An 18,285-nucleotide genomic window follows, 5' to 3' on the forward strand; every position below is an offset into this window, starting at 1 on the left:
GACAATAGCTCTGGGAAGCCAAGTCTTACTGAACCTTTTTTATTGCCTTAAATGTTAATTCAAATATCAGAAAGCTATCAGGTGTCACTGACATTGTTCTGTAAATGAACAATACTAATCATGATCACATTCTGACAAAGCAGCATATTTTCCAGGTCAACTGTTTTGACAGTTTTTTAACATATTACATGCAGCAAGCCAGTAAAGAAAATGAACAAAAAGATAGAATCTTACTCGATACATATGTGTTCATTCACCACAACCTACAATATGAAGCTAAAGGGCAGCTTATAATTACCTTTAGATAAGGTCCTCATACTGGTTTGCATTATGAAAGGTTCAACTAAAGGTTTATCTTCATGCAATATACAGTGACATAAAGTTTATGTAAAACACAGAAGAAGCCTATCTTTGTCGTGTCTTGGAAAAAGATGAATATACCTGGTATAAGTTACTCTGGTGATAAGTCAACTAGTAGAAAGATAAAAGTAGTTACAAGCGAGTGAAAGAGTAGCAGTGAGTGAATTTAGCTGTTGGAAGAGTAATAAACTAGAAGAGAACTCAAGAAAAATCACATATATAAGGTCAGACAATGGTGTGGACATTTAACATCATACTTGCAACCGAAGATAGGCATCAAAGTTGACATTCTGAAGTTGTCACTAGTTTACCAGAGTATAGCCTTGTTAAAATCTGTTAAATGCTGTTATTTCTCCCAAAGAGGGGAGAACGTGTCAGGCAACAGGCCAGAATAGCACACTGCCTTGACTATGCTTTTCAAAGTCAGAAGCTTTGAGAGACCAGAGGCTCACCACCACTAATGGTCAGAAAATAACTTTTCATTCTTCAAGAAAGTTATATACATTCTGTATAAGGATCTGTCCACTGAGACCCACATGCTAATCATTTCCAGACTGAATTACATTATCCCTTATTCTCGAATCTGAAGCATATGAACTGTATCTCAGTTCTTTCATGTATTGGTGATATTTCTCTAGTCTCCTCTGCCAGCTTACAGCAAACTTGCCAGCTGTAGGGGCAAGGGTAAGCATCACTTTTCCTTCCCAGGTCTACAGGGTAGAGATTTCCTCAGAATTTTACTGATAAACCCAAAAATAGGCTTCGAAGATCAAGAAATAAACATGTTTAGTAAAAGCGTTTCATGCAAGACCACATTAAAGGCTTGATAAAGATACAGAGATGCATCAGCTTCCTCCTCTACTTAATGGGGTCAGCAATGCTTTCATGAAATACTTAGAAAACCTCACTTTTCAAAAGTCCTGGAGTCACTGGATTTTTCTGGTTTTATTTAAAAAACTAAAGGATCTATCAACAAGATTTATACTGGTCGAGCTTACTGGTTCTACATTAAATGTATTCTCATCAACCTCAACGGAGAGTCTTCATCTTTTATCTATACTCTGTCCTCGGGCATATTTTTTGGAAACAAATCTGCAGCACACACATGAATATTTCAGTTATGTGAAATGTTACAGATCCTTTTTTTTCAAAATGTATGATTTATAAGACTGGTCTAATTTAAAGCCCACGAAGAAGAGATGAAATCAGGAAAAACACAAAATCAGATTCCATAAAAAACAAGGAAGCCCTAGAACAATTATATTAAAATAGTAGACATGTAAGTAATCTGTTCTCATGCCAATCTGCCCAGACTTTTCCTCTGTCATTCCTATAGTCTGTTTTTGAATTCTCCTGCTTATCTTTTTTTTCTTTCTTTTTTTTTCTGTTGTTCTTGCTCATTTCTCCTAATTTATATCAGACGTGATTTACCTTCTCCTGAAGGATATTCCAGGATTATATGCACCAAAACAAACAAACATAAATACTTTATTCTAAAATCCTCCCTCTACTTCTTTGCATGATTTTTCCTCTAGAAGTTACATTTTTGGCTTTCCTATAACTTCTGGAAATCTGTGGAAAAATCAACTGAAAACATTTTCAGGTCTCTATTTTCCACTCTCCTTATATTTCCTAAGCATGTTTGTCGTCCCTTGCTGTATGACCACTGAGAACAATATTTGCAGAATTTGAAGTATGCTTCCAGCATTGTCAGTAGTCATTTGGACACTGGAGACAGATATCTGTATCTGTAGACAGATACTATTTGTATATATGTATCTACACATTCATATATTCTAAACATTACAACACATGATTAGTTGTTAAAATGATGACATAAATTCCCTACTTGAAGCAAGAAATATTTCTTTCAGGCATAAACTAATGCACATGAAAAAATTACAATGTAGTCATGATAACCTGGAAAGAAAAAGAAAATGCTGCACTAACCGGGACAACCTTGCTGAATTTTAGTACATAATAATGGTATAGCACAGTAGAAACTGATCCCATATTATGGAGAATACTTCAACCTTGAAGACCTGGTTATAAAAACAGCAGATATTTACTTTCAACCTACTTTTCTTTTTCCCTTTTGCCTTAAAAAAAAAAAAAAAAAAAAAGTTACACACATATAGAGTAGTTTTGCAGTCAAGTCTCTACTGATCCAACCTCCCCAAGGGAAATATATCTAAAACATATCCTTTGTGAGCTTTCTCCTATTGGCTGCTAAAAACAGCATATTTTTCAGAAGTGACCTTCCAAGTATTATCAATCCTCATGCGGCTGCCAATATCTGTAGGTTTACTTTGATGTAAGCTTAATATGCCATGAATTCTACTACCCCTCATGAAAAACAACTGAATTATTTTATGTAGCATTTGAATCATTTTATATGCATAGGGATTTACTAACAAAAATCTTAAGTCTATATACCCTTCTAGAAAGCTCAGCTTCCAAGTTGATTTGTTAAATAAACTAAAAAAAAATAAGAAAGAACATTTAACTTAAAGTTACTTGACATGAAAGTGCATGAGGCCTAATCATTGCAGTTCATTTCTGAAGCCTGCATTCAATACAGGATACTGCTCTGTAATATATAACACATATAAATTAAAGTACTTCTAAAATAAAAGCACATCTGTTAAGGAAACTTTTATATAAATATGTAATTATAATTTGCTTAATAATGGATTTTTTTTAAGTGAATTACATTTTTTTCTTCCTTTTCAGAAGTCTGTCATCTTGTATATGTGTTACTGAGACCATACCTTAATTTCTTGTGTACATTTTCTATTAATTTTTGGCAATTTCTATTACATATACATCCCTAGTTCATTAACATGAACTAGAACTCCACTGTTAAGATGATGTACAATTTATTCATACTGGTACAGTATGGATGTAACTGGTTAGAATGATTAAGTCTTTCACAAGTTTTTACAGTGAATGTTAGGAATAGCCATTATTCAGTTACATCCTGAATGTGTCACGCATATGTCTTTAACTGATTTCAAAACTGAAAAATGTATTATTTCCCTATATTTGTAAGTACAGTAAGGAAGAAGGCACTTTGTTTTTGTTTTTGTCTTTTTCTTTGAGATTTAAAGGAAAGGTCAGCATCTGGACATTTATGTTAAAAAATTGGAAATAATTATGCTTTGAAGAAAAACAGATCTTCCTTTTTATGATATGATTATAAACCTTAATATCAGAGAAATGTACGAATTTTGAGAAAAAGATCATAAGGTTCAGCCCATTACTGCTTCCAGCAATATGAATACATTTTATGAAATCAGTTTGAGGAAAGGAAGATAAATGGTAATGATAGCATCCTAGCATAACTGTGACAGAATAAAACCATGTGCACTAGGTCTCTATCTAAAGCCTTCAGTGACAATCAAGATGGTTATATAACCCTTCTTCTCCCACCTATACATATAATGTGAAGGCTAATGCAGATAGAAGAATCAGTTTCTTAGCAGATACCTGATTCATTTTAACCTGTGAACTGTTTAAATCAAACACAGGAATTAACTCTTCTATAGAGAGGCTGAGAGAGCTGGGGTTGTTTATCCCAGAAAGAGAAGTCACTGTGGAGACCTTATTGCAGCCTCCCAACACATACAGGGGGCCTAGAAAAAGGTGAGGAGGGACTCTTTGTCAGGGAGTGCAGTGACTGGACAATGGGGCTGGCAGGGGGTTCAACTAGATGATCCTCAACGTCCCTTCCAACCCAAACTACTCCATGATTCTGAGAAATGTATACTCCCCCTAGGTTTAACCAATCCTGAGTGAGAAGAAGGAATGCTAAAAAATAGTCAAAAATAGGCCTGAAATTGCTACATGTAAATATAATTTGAGTAGAACAAGGACAGTTGTCACTGAAACCACCTGTTTTGATGCTTCCTGCAGGTTCAGAAGGCAGATGCCATATTCTCAGCGGTTTCTTTACAGCCACGCAACCCATTTCTTCAGGATGAATAGCTGAACACTCAGCATGAACAAGCAGCAGAGACTTTTCCCACGTATCTCTCGTTTCTTCTTTGGTATTTGGCACCATTGAAAGACAGGTAGAGCCCTGAACGTCTTCCTGGTCCCCAGCTCCATGCTTGTACATCTCAAATTACTGGTTGAAACCCAGTGCTGACCTCAATGCTCAGAAGTACTCTTTTGACATCTGATTTCAAGAAGAAAAACTCCTTGATGACAGATGACACAGTGTAAGAAAGTAATTCAATTAGTAGGCAACAGACCTACATTACAAATGCAATTCAAACTAAAATAAAAAATGTGTTTAAGTGGTTTGCTGGGTTGAGGCCTAAATGCATTCCAACTGAATTCAATAACCATGAGAGCTTAGATTAAGACTAAAGAAGAAAAAACAAAACCATTAAATTTGATTTATTTGACTTTTATATTTTCCCAATACCTTTTGTGTATTACTTCTTAGGTAGCTCAACTTATATGAAAGATGTTTTGTGCCATTTTAAAGTAGCACTGAATTCAATTCATTTTAGGGTAATTTCTTTTAATGATTTGAATTCAGACATAGTTTGACCAATTTTCCTCAAACTTGGAAGAGCAATTTTTTTCTGTAGTTTCAGGATATATCTGGCAATTTGGAAGCCAACATTAATTAAACATAAATAATTTGCCCACCCAAAAGCAAGAAAGAAACTAAAAATAAGGTTTGTAATTGGATTTATTTTTCTCTGCCTTAACATAATGATTTTGCACATCCCAAATAAAATAGGAATTATTACTTGTATTTTGTCTGCATATATACACACACATTCACACCCACATAAGAAGTAGTTTGAATGAGTTGTTTGGTTGTTGTTGTTGTTTGATTTAAAATATACTTAAAAATATGTGGTTTCTTCCTCTATCTAATCCAAGCCATACAAGAAAATAAAAAAAAAAAAAAAAAAAAAAATTAAAAAAAAACTTATGTAGGACATATATTAAGGTCTATGCATTTAATTTAAAAAATACAAAACACAGACGGTGAATTCTTTTTTTAGGGTTGTGGGTGTCCATGCTTAAGCATATTTAATAGCAAAGAACAAGAGAAAGTAAAAAAAGAAAGCAGAAATTTCTTAATTCATAGCTGTAAATGTACATTTTCCTTTCATTTCAACATAATACAGAAAAAGCCTGTATGAACAAACACATTCGCAGTAAGTAGCAGCTATGAAAGAACACACTGGAAGAGGAACACCAGTCCTGCCCCAGATGCTTCTCCCCTGTGCTCTCCCACCAGTTGCTGCTCCTTTCCCTGTGCTGAGCCAGAAGACTTTGTATGTATGCCCTAAACTCTACGTACAGAAGACCATCATTTTCCAGAAATGCACATCCTCAGTGTCACTGCGTGTTAAGTGGGAAAATTGCTCCTCTGAATAAAGTCTGCAGATGCCTCTTTTCTCAAAACGGTGTTTCACAAATTAACAGGTTCTTGGAGTAAGAGAGAATATGAAACTGTCCATGTGGACAACTGCTTCCCTAAGACACTTCCAGGAGGCTGAGCCAATTTTTAGGGGAAGCAAAGACTGTGAAAGTATGTCCTTTGTAGGTCAGAATATCAGCACCTCTGCTGAGAAGAACTGGATCAGCTTCAGATTCTTTCCATGTGTTCTTTAATTCAAAACAGTTTGTTCAGATACAGCTTTCCAAGACATTATTTTATGCTGAATGTGACCCAGGTACTTCTAAGCTTTGTCTAAGTACAGGGTAAAGTTTAGTTCGCAGAACCAAAGACACAATTATCTTGTCTATTTTTAAGAGAGTATAGACACACACAAAAACAACAAACAACAACAAACAACAACAAAAACCCCAACTGAGTAATAAACATGGTTATCTAAGAAGTGGTTAAAATAAAATATTTCATGCAGAAAAATGCAGCAGTCATGCTGAAAAAAAAAAAAAGTAAAAAAAAAAAATCAGAGAAATGGAAATAGGATGATATTGACCTCAGGTTTTCTTAATTTTATTTCATTTTAGTTGCTATTATATTTAAGTACTTTAAGTAAGTATGTCTTCAGGGCCTTTCTAGAACTATCATAATGATTTAGTGTGTCAAATTACAGCAGGACTGTTCCTGAAATGATCTCTCAGTTTTATAATTGGTTATAAAAGACTGCAATAATTCACTTTTTCTATAGGCAATTTTTCTCTCCATCAAATATTTCTTTTCCATTTGATAGAGTATCATAACAACAAAGGAATTTTGGAAAGTCTATTCTTTATGGTTTGTGTAGGAAAAAAAGTGAAAATGAAAGGAAGTTGCTATGCATTTCTATCAATTCAGAAGCTGAGACACAGCAGTCATGCTTTAAGGAACCCTTAATGCATCAATAGAGCTGCAGAGCCTAGAATTATGTATGGTTAATTACAAATAAAGTTTTACATAACCAGATCTTTTGTTGTTGTTGTTGTTTTTAATATACCCCAAACAATTTCATTCATATTTAATTCTGTTAATACTTTATTTCAAGGTTGATTTCTCCCAATAAATATTTTAGAAAATCTAAAAAGTTTTAAAAGTTTAAAAATGAACATGCAGAGAATTTTTTCTCCTCCATGGATGCTGAAACAAATCCCAATAACGACATCCTGTGAAACCAGCAGATTGCTGCCACTAGCTTTCATGACAACCGGGATTTTGTGATCTTAACTCCCTTCCTCACTTTGTCGTTACCAGAAGGCGATAGAAGACTGGCAAAAAAATGAAATCTCCAGAAATCTCCAGACTACTATACTGACAGATAGAATAAAGGCAGGGGAAAGGAAGAAAAAGGAGACTAGCTACTGGTGGTAGGTGAAATTTCTCTGTTCCAGAAGGAAGAATTCATTAAATGATTGCTTATTGAAAGATGGTTAATAAGTAATGAATTAAACGAAAAAAAAAAAAAAAAAGAAAGAAAATAAAGTATTTATTTATGAACCTAAGCTATGCAATAGCTCTACTTCAGCAAAAGATTAAGTTGGGACTTCCAAGTCTGCGACACTGTCCTAGAACATATTGAAAGAACCCTAATGCTTTTATTGCACTCCCTGTGCAATTCCCTAGCCAGCTGAACACTTTATATAAAAAGTGCATTTAAGAAAATGGAGTGTTGTTCACAGTTATCTGCAGAAGTGGGTTCTTTAAATCAAATGGAAAGAAACTTCTGCCTGGAGTCCTAAGTCAGATGAAAGACTTCAGAGAACACTTCAGAACTAACCTAGTATTGACTCTAACTATGTGGCTCACTCATATGGAGCAGGGTTGTTCTAATCTCATTTGAAGGCACCTAACTCTCCCTATTTCACCATATGGGGGATTTTTAGTACCTGCATCCAGGTTCTATTTAGAAAACTAGATGGAGAAAACTAAATCCAGCTGCAGTGATTTTTTTTTGTATAGCTACAATCTGAATGACACAGACATGTCATTTGAACTCACTGTCCTTCCGTTTCTACCCCAGCCTCTGGAAGTCTTGCTTACTTATTTGCTCTTAAAACAAAGGTCTGTGTTGTATGAAACGTTGGCATATTATCTACTATGCAAAACAAGAAAAAGAGCAATCATACAAAAAATTGGGAAGGAAAAATAGTTCTAACTCTGAAAAGGAAAAAACAGCAAGTATTATCTATGGCAACAGAGTATGTTTTTTGGAGACCTTGTTGTCCTTTCTGAGTGAAAGGAAAATACATGTCCACCTCTTCATTCTGTCAAAGGGAATCATTTTTTCTTCCTGGACAAAGACAGCACAGACTGACTAGAGTCTGTTCCACCATTTGTAACTGTTCAAGCTCAGAGTTCGTTCAATGTGCTGTACAAATGAATTCCTAAGCGCAACTGCACTGCTAACACTGAAGTATAATTTAAATTATTCTATTAATTATTCTAAACAAAAAAGCTAGTTATTCAGCCTTTCCTTCCTGGTCCTTGTATATCACATTGTATATGAGAATAGAGATGATATAAAGATTCCTGTACACTGACGAATACACTGGGACACGTTTGCTGAAATACACAAAGCTGTGATTCCTGCTGCTGCAAGAACAGAAATGTGGTTCATAATATTTGCAGTGATAATGTTTCTCTCCAGTTTTTGTGACATTTCATTCTCACACATGAAGAAGAGATTTTATTAGTTTTTCACCCGCATGACTGCACACTGCATTTCAATAAACCATTATATACTTTGCCTAATCATGAATTTAATGAATAGCCAAGCTTTGCCTCTTTCTGTTCTGGGGAACTTTTTTAATAGCTCAGTTCTGAAGATCCTAAGTGTCTGAAGGATTGATTTTTATATCCAGTAAAGATTATGCCTACAACTCAACCTAAATTCCTTCTTTAATTAATACATTCCATTTGCAAATTATTCTTCTAATTCATGATTGCATTTGCTTCCCTCTGATCTTGCACGCACGGGGTTTACTTTTGCCCTGAGGAAAAGATCTATCAGACAAGTGATCTAAGAAAAAAGTTGACAAATACTACATGAATGAATCACATATGATTCCTTGCTTTTTGCAATCAGTGAGACTTGCTGTTGCAAACAAAAGATGGCAGTGAGCTGGAGATGGACCAATGGATTACAAACTTGAAGTATTTTCCCAAATGGAGATGAATTTAAGAGCAGGCAATGACAACAGCTGCCTGGAAAGTAGTCAAAAGGCAATGAGAAAGACTGGAAGGATGGAATAGAATGATAGACACTAAGTGATCGCCCAGATCTGCAGAATGATGTTTTCAGGAGAAGCCTGAGGCAGCATGTGTCAGAAAAAATGTATCTCTGAAATACCTCACAGAAATTATTAGTCTGTTATGCAGCGTGGCTGCATATGTGGCTGCACAGATGGAAGACAAGAAAGTTGACAGAAGACCTACAAGAGGGACAACCTGACTGAATTAACTTCTAGGCAACAAATTGATATTGGCTTTTTTTTTTTTTTTAATTTAGTCTCTTGCATTTTTATCTTACAGTGTACAGTCTGGGAATATTAACAGTGAGATAATTGGTTATGTATTTTTATCTTTCTTCCCTGTGGCAAAAAAAAAAAAAAAAAAAAGTAATCTGAAAAGAAGAAAGAGCAGATCAGTAGCAATGAAATAATTCATCTCATGTTGTTCTTTTTGTTCTCACAAATTAAACAACAGAAACCACTCGTCAATTGACTGCCTTACTACAGGAACTCAAAAAGACCAATTAGATACCTGAAACCTAGTTTTTCATAGATATATTCTATCAGTGCATTTCTGGAAGAATTTATGGTTTAATAAACTTATGTGAATAAACTTTATAAATGAGAAAGGATAAGAAAATGCAAAGTCTTACTGAGGAAGAAATGTCTGTAGACAAGAAATTTTACTTAGCAAGTAGCTTCTAGTAAAATGAACTTAAACTGATTTCTTCTCTCTGGCACCTCTTTCCTATTTTTCCTTCTCTTTTTTGTTGATGTTTTTAAGCCCCACATTCCGCAAACTAACTGCAAAAAGCTCTCTCTCTCTTCCACACTACTAATACCTAATCATTCATCCCTTTTACATATCCTGCATTCATTTCTCTATTGTAATTCTAACTAACGTTAGTGAACATATACATGGCCCAGTTCTCAGTCAGTCTAAATCAGTACAGCTACATGGGCCTCCACGCGAATTACACTAGCCAAGGGTCTGTGTCTAACAGCCTGTAGAGCAAGGCCAGAACACTCAGCTGGAATCTGTACATCCACTAAATGGCACGTGCTACAGGGGGCAAAAAGATCTTTGCCTGGAAGAGAAGCCTTGTCCTGGTTCTAGTTAGGACAGTGTTAATTTTTCCTCATAGTAGCTGGTAGGGTGCTATGTTTTGGATTAGGATGAGAAGAGCGCTGATAACATGCTGATGTTTTAATTGTTGCAGAGCAGTGTTTACACCAGGCCAAGGACTTTTCAGCTTCTCGCTCTGTCCTGCCAGCGAGCAGGCTGGGGGTGCAGCAGGAGCTGGGAGGGGACAGACCCAGGACAGCTGACCCAAACTGGCCAAAGGGGTATTCCATACCATCTGACGTCATGCTAAACAATATATAGGGGGGTGGCTGGCCGGGGTAGGGGGCCAGCGGGTGGTGAGCAATTGCATTGTGCATCACTTGTTTTTTACACATTGTTATTATTAATACTATTATCATTATCACTATTATTATTATTGTTATTATTATATTCCTGTCTTAATAAACTGTCTTCATCTCAACTCACCGGCTTCACTTTCCCGTTTCTCTCCCCCATCCCAGAGAGGGAGGGGGGAGGGTGAGCGAACGGCTGTGTGGTGTTTAGCTGCCAGCCGGGTTAAACAACAACAAGCCTGTTTAGCCGTCCCCTGGCCAAAACACTTCTCCATGGATTTTTAAGCTATTCGATGTTCCCATATTGAATGCTACTGCATGTACATTGTGTTACAAGGCAAGTCCCTTGATAATGTATTTGGGTGGCCCTGTGCTACTGACTTTTCTGGTTTTCTGGGCAGGATTTGGAAAGGGCAGAGTTGCATTTGGCATGTGATTATACAGGCAAAGCAGAGCTACAGTTACCCTGGGGGAAAAAAAAAAAAAAAAAGAAAAAAAAAGAAAAAAAAAAGGGAATGAAACAGAAAGTGATAATCCAGGCAAATGGCAAGCCCCTCACCATAACCCTATTTCCTTTTTAGTTTCTTATTAGCAGAACTAATAAATAATAAAGAACTGAAAATACCCATACAGTGCCCTAATAATAAACCCAAGTTACCTCTTTTTTTGGACAGATGTTAGAATCTGGAATCTGCCTCAGAATGCTTCGGGCAGATCTTCGGTTGGACTGCATGCTGTCATTCTGGAACTTTATTTTGTGTGTGATATGCCTAGCTAATATTCAGCATATGTCAAAATAAAGTTATAATCTCCACTTAAATTTAATACCCTTATACCATATCAGTCTTCATGAGTGTTCTTTTTATTAACTGAAGTAATCCTAATTGCTTCAGACTGTGTCCAAACTCAATTTGACATATGATATGTTGCTCTATTTTTATTTTATTTTTTTTTATTTCCTCACAGTTATTTAAATGTAAATCATGAGTAGCCTCTGGATATCATGAACAGTTTGGAAGACTGACTGTCTTGTTATATAGCGTATGTTGTTTCAGTAATGACAAAACTACCCCGCAATTCAAAATATAGTGACACAACTCGTATTTCCACTAAAGATAGCACAAGAGTCAAGGTATTTTAGGAGACAGATAAGCTTTCAGACACAAATACTAGTGATTCCTAAAGGCAGGTGATGTGAAAAATAAATCTAACTTATTTCCTGATATGAAACTGCTTATTTAGGATGAACTTTTTAAGTAAGTGCCCACAAATAAATCTACAATGTTCACTAGGTTTTCCTCTGTGTAGATAAATATAGTTTCAGATGTCACTTAGTCATTTCGTCAGGAACCTCCAAATTTCACACATGCCTCATGCAAGAGATTGGCATTAACTTAGTTTTCTTGTAGTCAAAGAGTTTTTTAACTAGAAATGTATAATGGAGCCAGAATTTCCATTTCCCAAATGCTTTAGCTGTCATAAGCATACATTCTGTGACTTCAGAATTAAAACACAAACTAGATTCTGTATTATTAAGATGCAGCTACAAGAAACCATTATAACAGCTTGACAATAAAGAAGTCCATTCAGCAATATTTGTTTAAGACTCCTTTATCTCAGTACTTTTGTGTGTGTGTGAGAGGTAAAGGAGCAGATTAAAAAGAGCATATTTAAGTATTTCCCGAACTTAGAGGCAAGGAAACAAGTATTATTTTTGTATAATGTTAAAAAAAAAAAAAAAGATAACAGTTCATAGAACAGATCTGAAAGGAACAGATACTGCCCAAAGGAACTATTATTGTATAATTAAATTCCCACATGAAATTCAAAGGACTTGCATACAGAGTTCAAATTTGCCACTTCCTCAGCCAGGAGATAAAATTAAAATCTGAATAGACACCTATGCAGCAGAGTTCCTAAGAGGAGGCACTGTAGTATTTTAACTCAAGAAGATAAAGAAAAGGTGCAGGAAATTTAATGAGAAAATTCTTCAGTATCATAAGATATAGGGCTTGTGTAAGTCTAGCCTGTATTTGAACACCTGTCCAAAGCTATTATGTGAAATATAAAGTTCCTTTTATGATTACTCATCATTAATGCAAACCTAATTTAGTGTGTGCACTATTGCTTACACATCATTATTTGCAAATGCTGTCAGAGGACTGGCTGGATGTGGAAAGAATTCTTCGTATTTAGAACAGGATCTCAGAGCAGACCACCATGTAAAAGAAATGCTATCTTCCCTGGGTCCCTCTCCCCAGTCTCCAGTGCCTTACTGCAACTTCCTTCCTTCCCTCGTTAAAAAACAGACTAAACTGCGAAGCAGGTAGCATCAAACAGCTCTGATTCTGTTAGGGTAAAGCCAGCTTTCTGGCATGTAAGAGACTTCATTCAAATGTAGTTCTCTGTGCAAGGAGAAATCTGCATCTACATTCCAGCTTTGTTTACTTAAAGACCTGCAGATATTTAGTTGAATAACTGCCTCACATTCTGTTTATGCAAGCAAAGGGATTTAAACACGCCTGTTTAGCATCTTCACATCAAACCTGCAAAAACACCAGGGGTGAGGTAAGGCTAGGAAAGTGGAGGGAGAAGAAAATAATATTCACTAAGGGTGAAATGTAATATTTAATGGATTTTAATCAGGTATTTAACATCCAAGCCATAAACCTCATAATCGTTACTAATGTTATTATATCCAAGCACAAAAATTTTATGCCTTGCTACTAGAAATCTATTGAAATTTGATAACTTTTTAAAACCCTGAATGAACCCTCTTGCCTTTCAAGTTACAATGGTTCGTATCAATATGCTAGACATAGAGGGAAATTGAAAATGAATCTGTGAAACCTACTGTGCCCATATGGCCTCACAGTTGTCTACATGAACAACGTCAGACTAAAAGCTCTTGGGACATATAAGGGCCTTCAGTGTTTCTTCAGTTGCCAGATAAAATAAAAAGATGTGTTTTGTTTTTCAAACTCAAAACAGAAAGCTTTGTTATTCAACTAGTTTTAGAGATCTAAAAAAAGAGAGTCAATATGAAAGTATTGCTATTTATATAGGTCAAGAAAAAAATATTTTCCAATATTTTTCAGAAAAAAAATCTCATGTGGAAAAAAATAAATAAATATATAGAACCTGCTCCAACAAACATTATCCCCTAATAGTTCCCTAAATCTTTTCCTGTTGTAATTCTGTTCCATACAAGCCTATGCCTATTATTTGCACCAGTAAGAACATTGAACCAAAAAAGAGCAAACACATACTGATTGCTTCAGGAGACTTAATGGTGCAGTTTTATAACTGATTAGTCAGAACAAAATATTGAAGCTCTGTTATAATATTACTTTTGGGAAAAGGTGACCCTAAGCATTTATATTTTCCCCGTCAGTGACTGGATACATTCTAGCAGATTTAGGAAGACAAATATGGAGAAAGTTATAATTATGTTTACAGGGGAAAGCCAATTGGTATTTTGCTATTTATCAAGAGGAAGCCATTAGCTAAGCTGTGATTGCATTTCATATGGTGGTATTTCCATTGCTGTCAATTTTGTCTACTTAGTTGACTAAAGCAATCAGATTTAAACCACATATAAAGAAACAAGTTTAAAAAGCTTCACTTTCTGAAGCAGTATTAAAAATATCTAGCCTTTGTTGCAACAGTATGCCTAAGCAATTATCAGAAGACTTTTGGTGAAATACAAGTTAATTCTACCAAATTCCGCAAGTCACTCACGTATTCTTTTGCAATACTAATTAAACAAAACAAAACAAAACAAAAATTCAGTCACTGGTTTAACAATAACAGATGTCCTCCACGTTTTGTTCAATTTACATCTATTCTTGCAAAGAAAGAAGTTCTCTTTCTTTCCTCTTGACTCAGATAAGCTACTCACTCATTCCGCTTTATGCGTTATGAGCTGTTCTATCATTTTCAATGTATGCTTTTGTCATAGTCAAAATAGTTCAGTAGGTATGATGAGGCTAAACAACCAGGTCAAAATACAGAATAATGAAAAAATGAATCATTATAAGTAATTGCTGTTTCACTTTGAAATCTTTCTTCAAAACATATCCAGAAGACCAAAGGGAAGGGGAAAAAATCTATTGTCATTTAAAAGTCTCCTTAAAAGTAATTTTCAGCACTTTAGAAGCAACTAAAACTATTCTTCTAAGACAGAGAAAAAACATAGAGGAAATGGAAGCTGCAAATAAACCTTGAAAATATTTAAATACTCACTTTAAAGAAGCCTTTTAAGCTGTTTTTAAAGTTGCATTTTGGGACCCCTGTTGATTTTTTCTTTGAAAGCATTCGCATACAACAGAAAACAGCATCCCCCTTTCTTAAAAAAAAATGAAAGAAGAAGAAACACCTCTTTCTTTCTGCCTTTGTTCAGGAGAACACCTGGCCTATGAAATTCAGTGACAGAACCTTCCCTGGGGTGCCGCTTTTGTAGGAAGCTAACAAAACTTTAAAAAGTATGTATTTTTTGCCTCATTGGCGCTTACACAGCTTTATTTTAAACTTTTTCCATCTGTTTGCCTGGCTCAACTGTGGGTACCAGTGTGTTTAAAGCAAGCTATATTATTTGTCCAACAGAAGCCTGCAGTCAGCAGGCTCCATCCTATTTCTGGCTAAGAGCGGAGCCAAGAAGTTCCTCTGGGAGGAAGATGGGAGGGAAGGAAGGGATGGGAAGGGAAGAGAACATTTCTCTTTTCTTCTACAAAGAACTGCACTTGCAAAAACTGGATCAAAGCTTCTTCGTGGATTAATGAAAGGATGGGAGTCATTCATTTCTTTAAAGGGGGTGGAGAGGGCCTGAATTAATGAAAATCATGCTCAGGATTACTTGTAAAGGCTTTTTAGTCAGGATGACAGCTGGGCTGAGATCTTGCTGTGCTTTCCATCTACACCAAGTTCAGCCTCTGTTTTCTCCCCACCACTGCCACCCTCATCCCTTGCTTGTCCTTCAGAAAGCAAAGAGGTAAAAAAAAAAAAAAAAAAAAAAAAAAAAAGGCCACCAGATCTACCAGTTCCTTAAAGGAGTGACAAAAAAAAATATTTCGACAGATTTGCATCACCCATGTTTAAAGTTAGTCATACTTCTTAATGTTTCGTTATTAAAAATGAAAAGGAATTCCAATGTTACAGATAGTTGATTTGAATATACATTAACTTGCACACAGTGCACGTTGAAGGAAGAAGAGAAGGGAAGGGTGCATCTGAATATTATCTTTGGACTTCCAGCCATTACATGGCACTTTGTGCCCCCTAAGAAAATGGCAACTGTGGATGCTAACTCCTATCTACAGACATAACACAGCCACAGCAATGTGAATTTCCACACAATTGCCTGATATAGGTGATAGACTTCATTGGGATTTTGATACTACCCTTTCCAGTATCTGCCTGCACTGCATTAAGCAAAACAAAACCCCACCAGCTGTCATGTGCAATTCATTCTTTCTCTCATTCTGTCCCGGAGGGGAGAATTGTGTGCACTGGAGTGTTTTCTTTTTGATAGGCTTCTGCTTCTTTTTACAATGTACATGCTTTTCTCCATTTATATTAGAGAAAATAAAGTCAAATGAGTGTACATTTTTAGAGAGAAGGAGGGAGGAAAAGCTGTGAGGGTTCTTGTTTCCTGTAAGCCTGTAGCTAAGGGGTTTTGATGTGAAGAGACCTAGGGAAGGTAACCAGAGCTGGTCATACGGACTTGCTAGTCTGTACTAAACAATCAGTTTTAGTAAATCTGCTCCATGCGTCAAGGGGGTTGGTACCTATGGAATTGTTAGCATCATAATTCACGGAAATCTTTTTAGAAGGTAGTTGATGAAAACAGTTCCATGCTCTTTTCAGCTGAATTGAAAGGACAGTGTGAGAATGAGGTGGTTTTCTCTAGGTCACTTAGCAGTATTGGGTTGATGTAATGCCTATCGCATTGTTTCAGAGGCATGTCAAGAGCTTGTTTTTACATTGGTCAAAAGACTAAAGAAAAAGGAACGTGCTTTCAGGGTTTTTATCTTTAGTGCATGTTCAGTGAAGAGAAAAATAACGAAGTGAATACAGTCCGGTGTTTTAACCTTGGCCTGCTCCCTGGGGTACACATGATTGCACAGTGAACTCAGGGTATAATCATTACACAAATTTGTCACAAACATGTGACAAGCATACAGGGAAGTTTGATTCCAGGTGGATTTCTGACATTCTGAAACATTTTAAGCTTGCATGTTGATATACCTGAACACGTTTTTGAAAGCTTATTTGTAGAAGTTAGAATACACAGCTCTCACTGAGTCAGTGGAAGCTGAAGATCCCTTCCTTAAAATCAAATTCTTTAATTATGAAAATATTAATTCAAATGCTTTGAGAATTGTCTTCAGCTATTTCCTCTGTTCCTCAATTCTCCAACTGTAAAAGAGAAGTGCCTTCATTTTCCCCCTGTATCTGCACATTGTACAAGTATTATACACATCAGCTGTGGCAAGTTTTTTTAAAAAAAATATAGCCGTGTGATCTTCCTTTCTGCATAATCATTCATGAGGCACATCAGAGTTATTGATATGTGATATCAGCTTTGCATGTAGACATGCTAGTCTTTCTTTTTGTCTTTTGAACCTAGTGCTTTATGTGATCGACGTTCAAAGTGCTGATGTATTCTCATACAACTTCCCAGACTGTAGAAACTTCTTAACAGAAATGTATTCAGCATTAAAAATATCAACAACAATAAGAATAAAGTAGTTTAACTAAGAAAGTATGCATTCAGGAAAACCTACAGTAAAAAAAAAAAAAAAAAAAAAACATATTTTCAGACCATACCAGGTGATATAAACTATGTATAGAAGTATACACTAATATTATGCTATCACTGCTGCTGTTGTTAGCTTAGTCCAGTTTTAAGTTGCTCTTCATTGACATTACATTCACATTTCTTAGAAGTGAAAGGCTTGTAATCATTTTATGTTACATTTCAGATTATTCTGTGTAAGGAAATCAGCCAGAATGAAAAGATATTCTACAGAAATTACAGGGTTTTCACTATCTTCTTCAGAAACAGACCTCAGAAAACTGATGAAATGGAATAAAACAGTCTTAATTCTGCTAAGAACTTTATATTTTACAAAATCAAAAGTTCAGAAACATTTTAATTGAATTATCTTCAGGTCTATTTAAATACTAGTCAAAACATAAAGGAAGCAATGACACCACAGTAAAAAAATAAGCACAAGACGAATTATGAGGTTATCCATGTTTAATATAAGGTATCCTCTTTTAATTTCTTGCTTTGGAATTTTTGTAATTCTATGCTACTTGCTTTTTTTATTCTACTGATTTAGATCCATAAACAAATACTTCTAGAAAAAGTGCACACTTCTCAATTTTATCCTAGTGCAAAACAAAACCAGCTTTCCTCTTGCATCCATCAGAATGATTTTGCTGTTTTTCAGATAGTCTGACTAACAGATACAGGTCAATGCCTCACAATCTGCTTCACTGAAAAAGAGCAAAACTGCATGTCTTCTCCACTGCATAACGCAGGACACCTCATTCTCTTAAATATGACTATCAAAACAAGGTATTACTGAGCTCTGCAGCTAGACACGAACTTCTTCCATCTCCGTTTCTTTATATGCCATTCCACATACTACTTTTCAAAGAACAGGAACAATAAGGCTTCTGACAGTTCAGTGCACATTTTTACCTTTACTTTTATCTCACGACCTGCACTATGGATCTACAGCTTTTATGAAAGGATAGCATCTCCCACATGTAGTACTTCTACCTCCTGCAAGACTAATATTTGCCACATCTGTC

General features: G+C 35.6%; 1 long non-coding RNA gene across 2 annotated transcripts in view; it reads left to right on the plus strand.

Annotated features, from left to right (window-relative positions):
- The window catches only part of LOC106039118 (uncharacterized), a 34,873-nt gene extending 27,573 nt beyond the window's left edge, over nt 1-7,300 (plus strand). Inside the window, exons 2-3 of one of the 2 annotated variants that reach the window (XR_010831010.1) lie at nt 4,276-4,433; nt 7,067-7,300. This is a non-coding gene — a long non-coding RNA (uncharacterized lncRNA). Of the gene's footprint in view, nt 1-4,275; nt 4,434-5,513; nt 6,697-7,066 lie in introns of those variants that run through there. The other variant, XR_010831009.1, reaches the window with a different exon arrangement.
- The last annotated feature ends 10,985 nt before the right edge of the window (nt 7,301-18,285 follow it).

Source organism: Anser cygnoides, chromosome 4 (genome assembly GCF_040182565.1).
Source record: "Anser cygnoides isolate HZ-2024a breed goose chromosome 4, Taihu_goose_T2T_genome, whole genome shotgun sequence".
Taxonomy (NCBI): domain Eukaryota; kingdom Metazoa; phylum Chordata; class Aves; order Anseriformes; family Anatidae; genus Anser; species Anser cygnoides.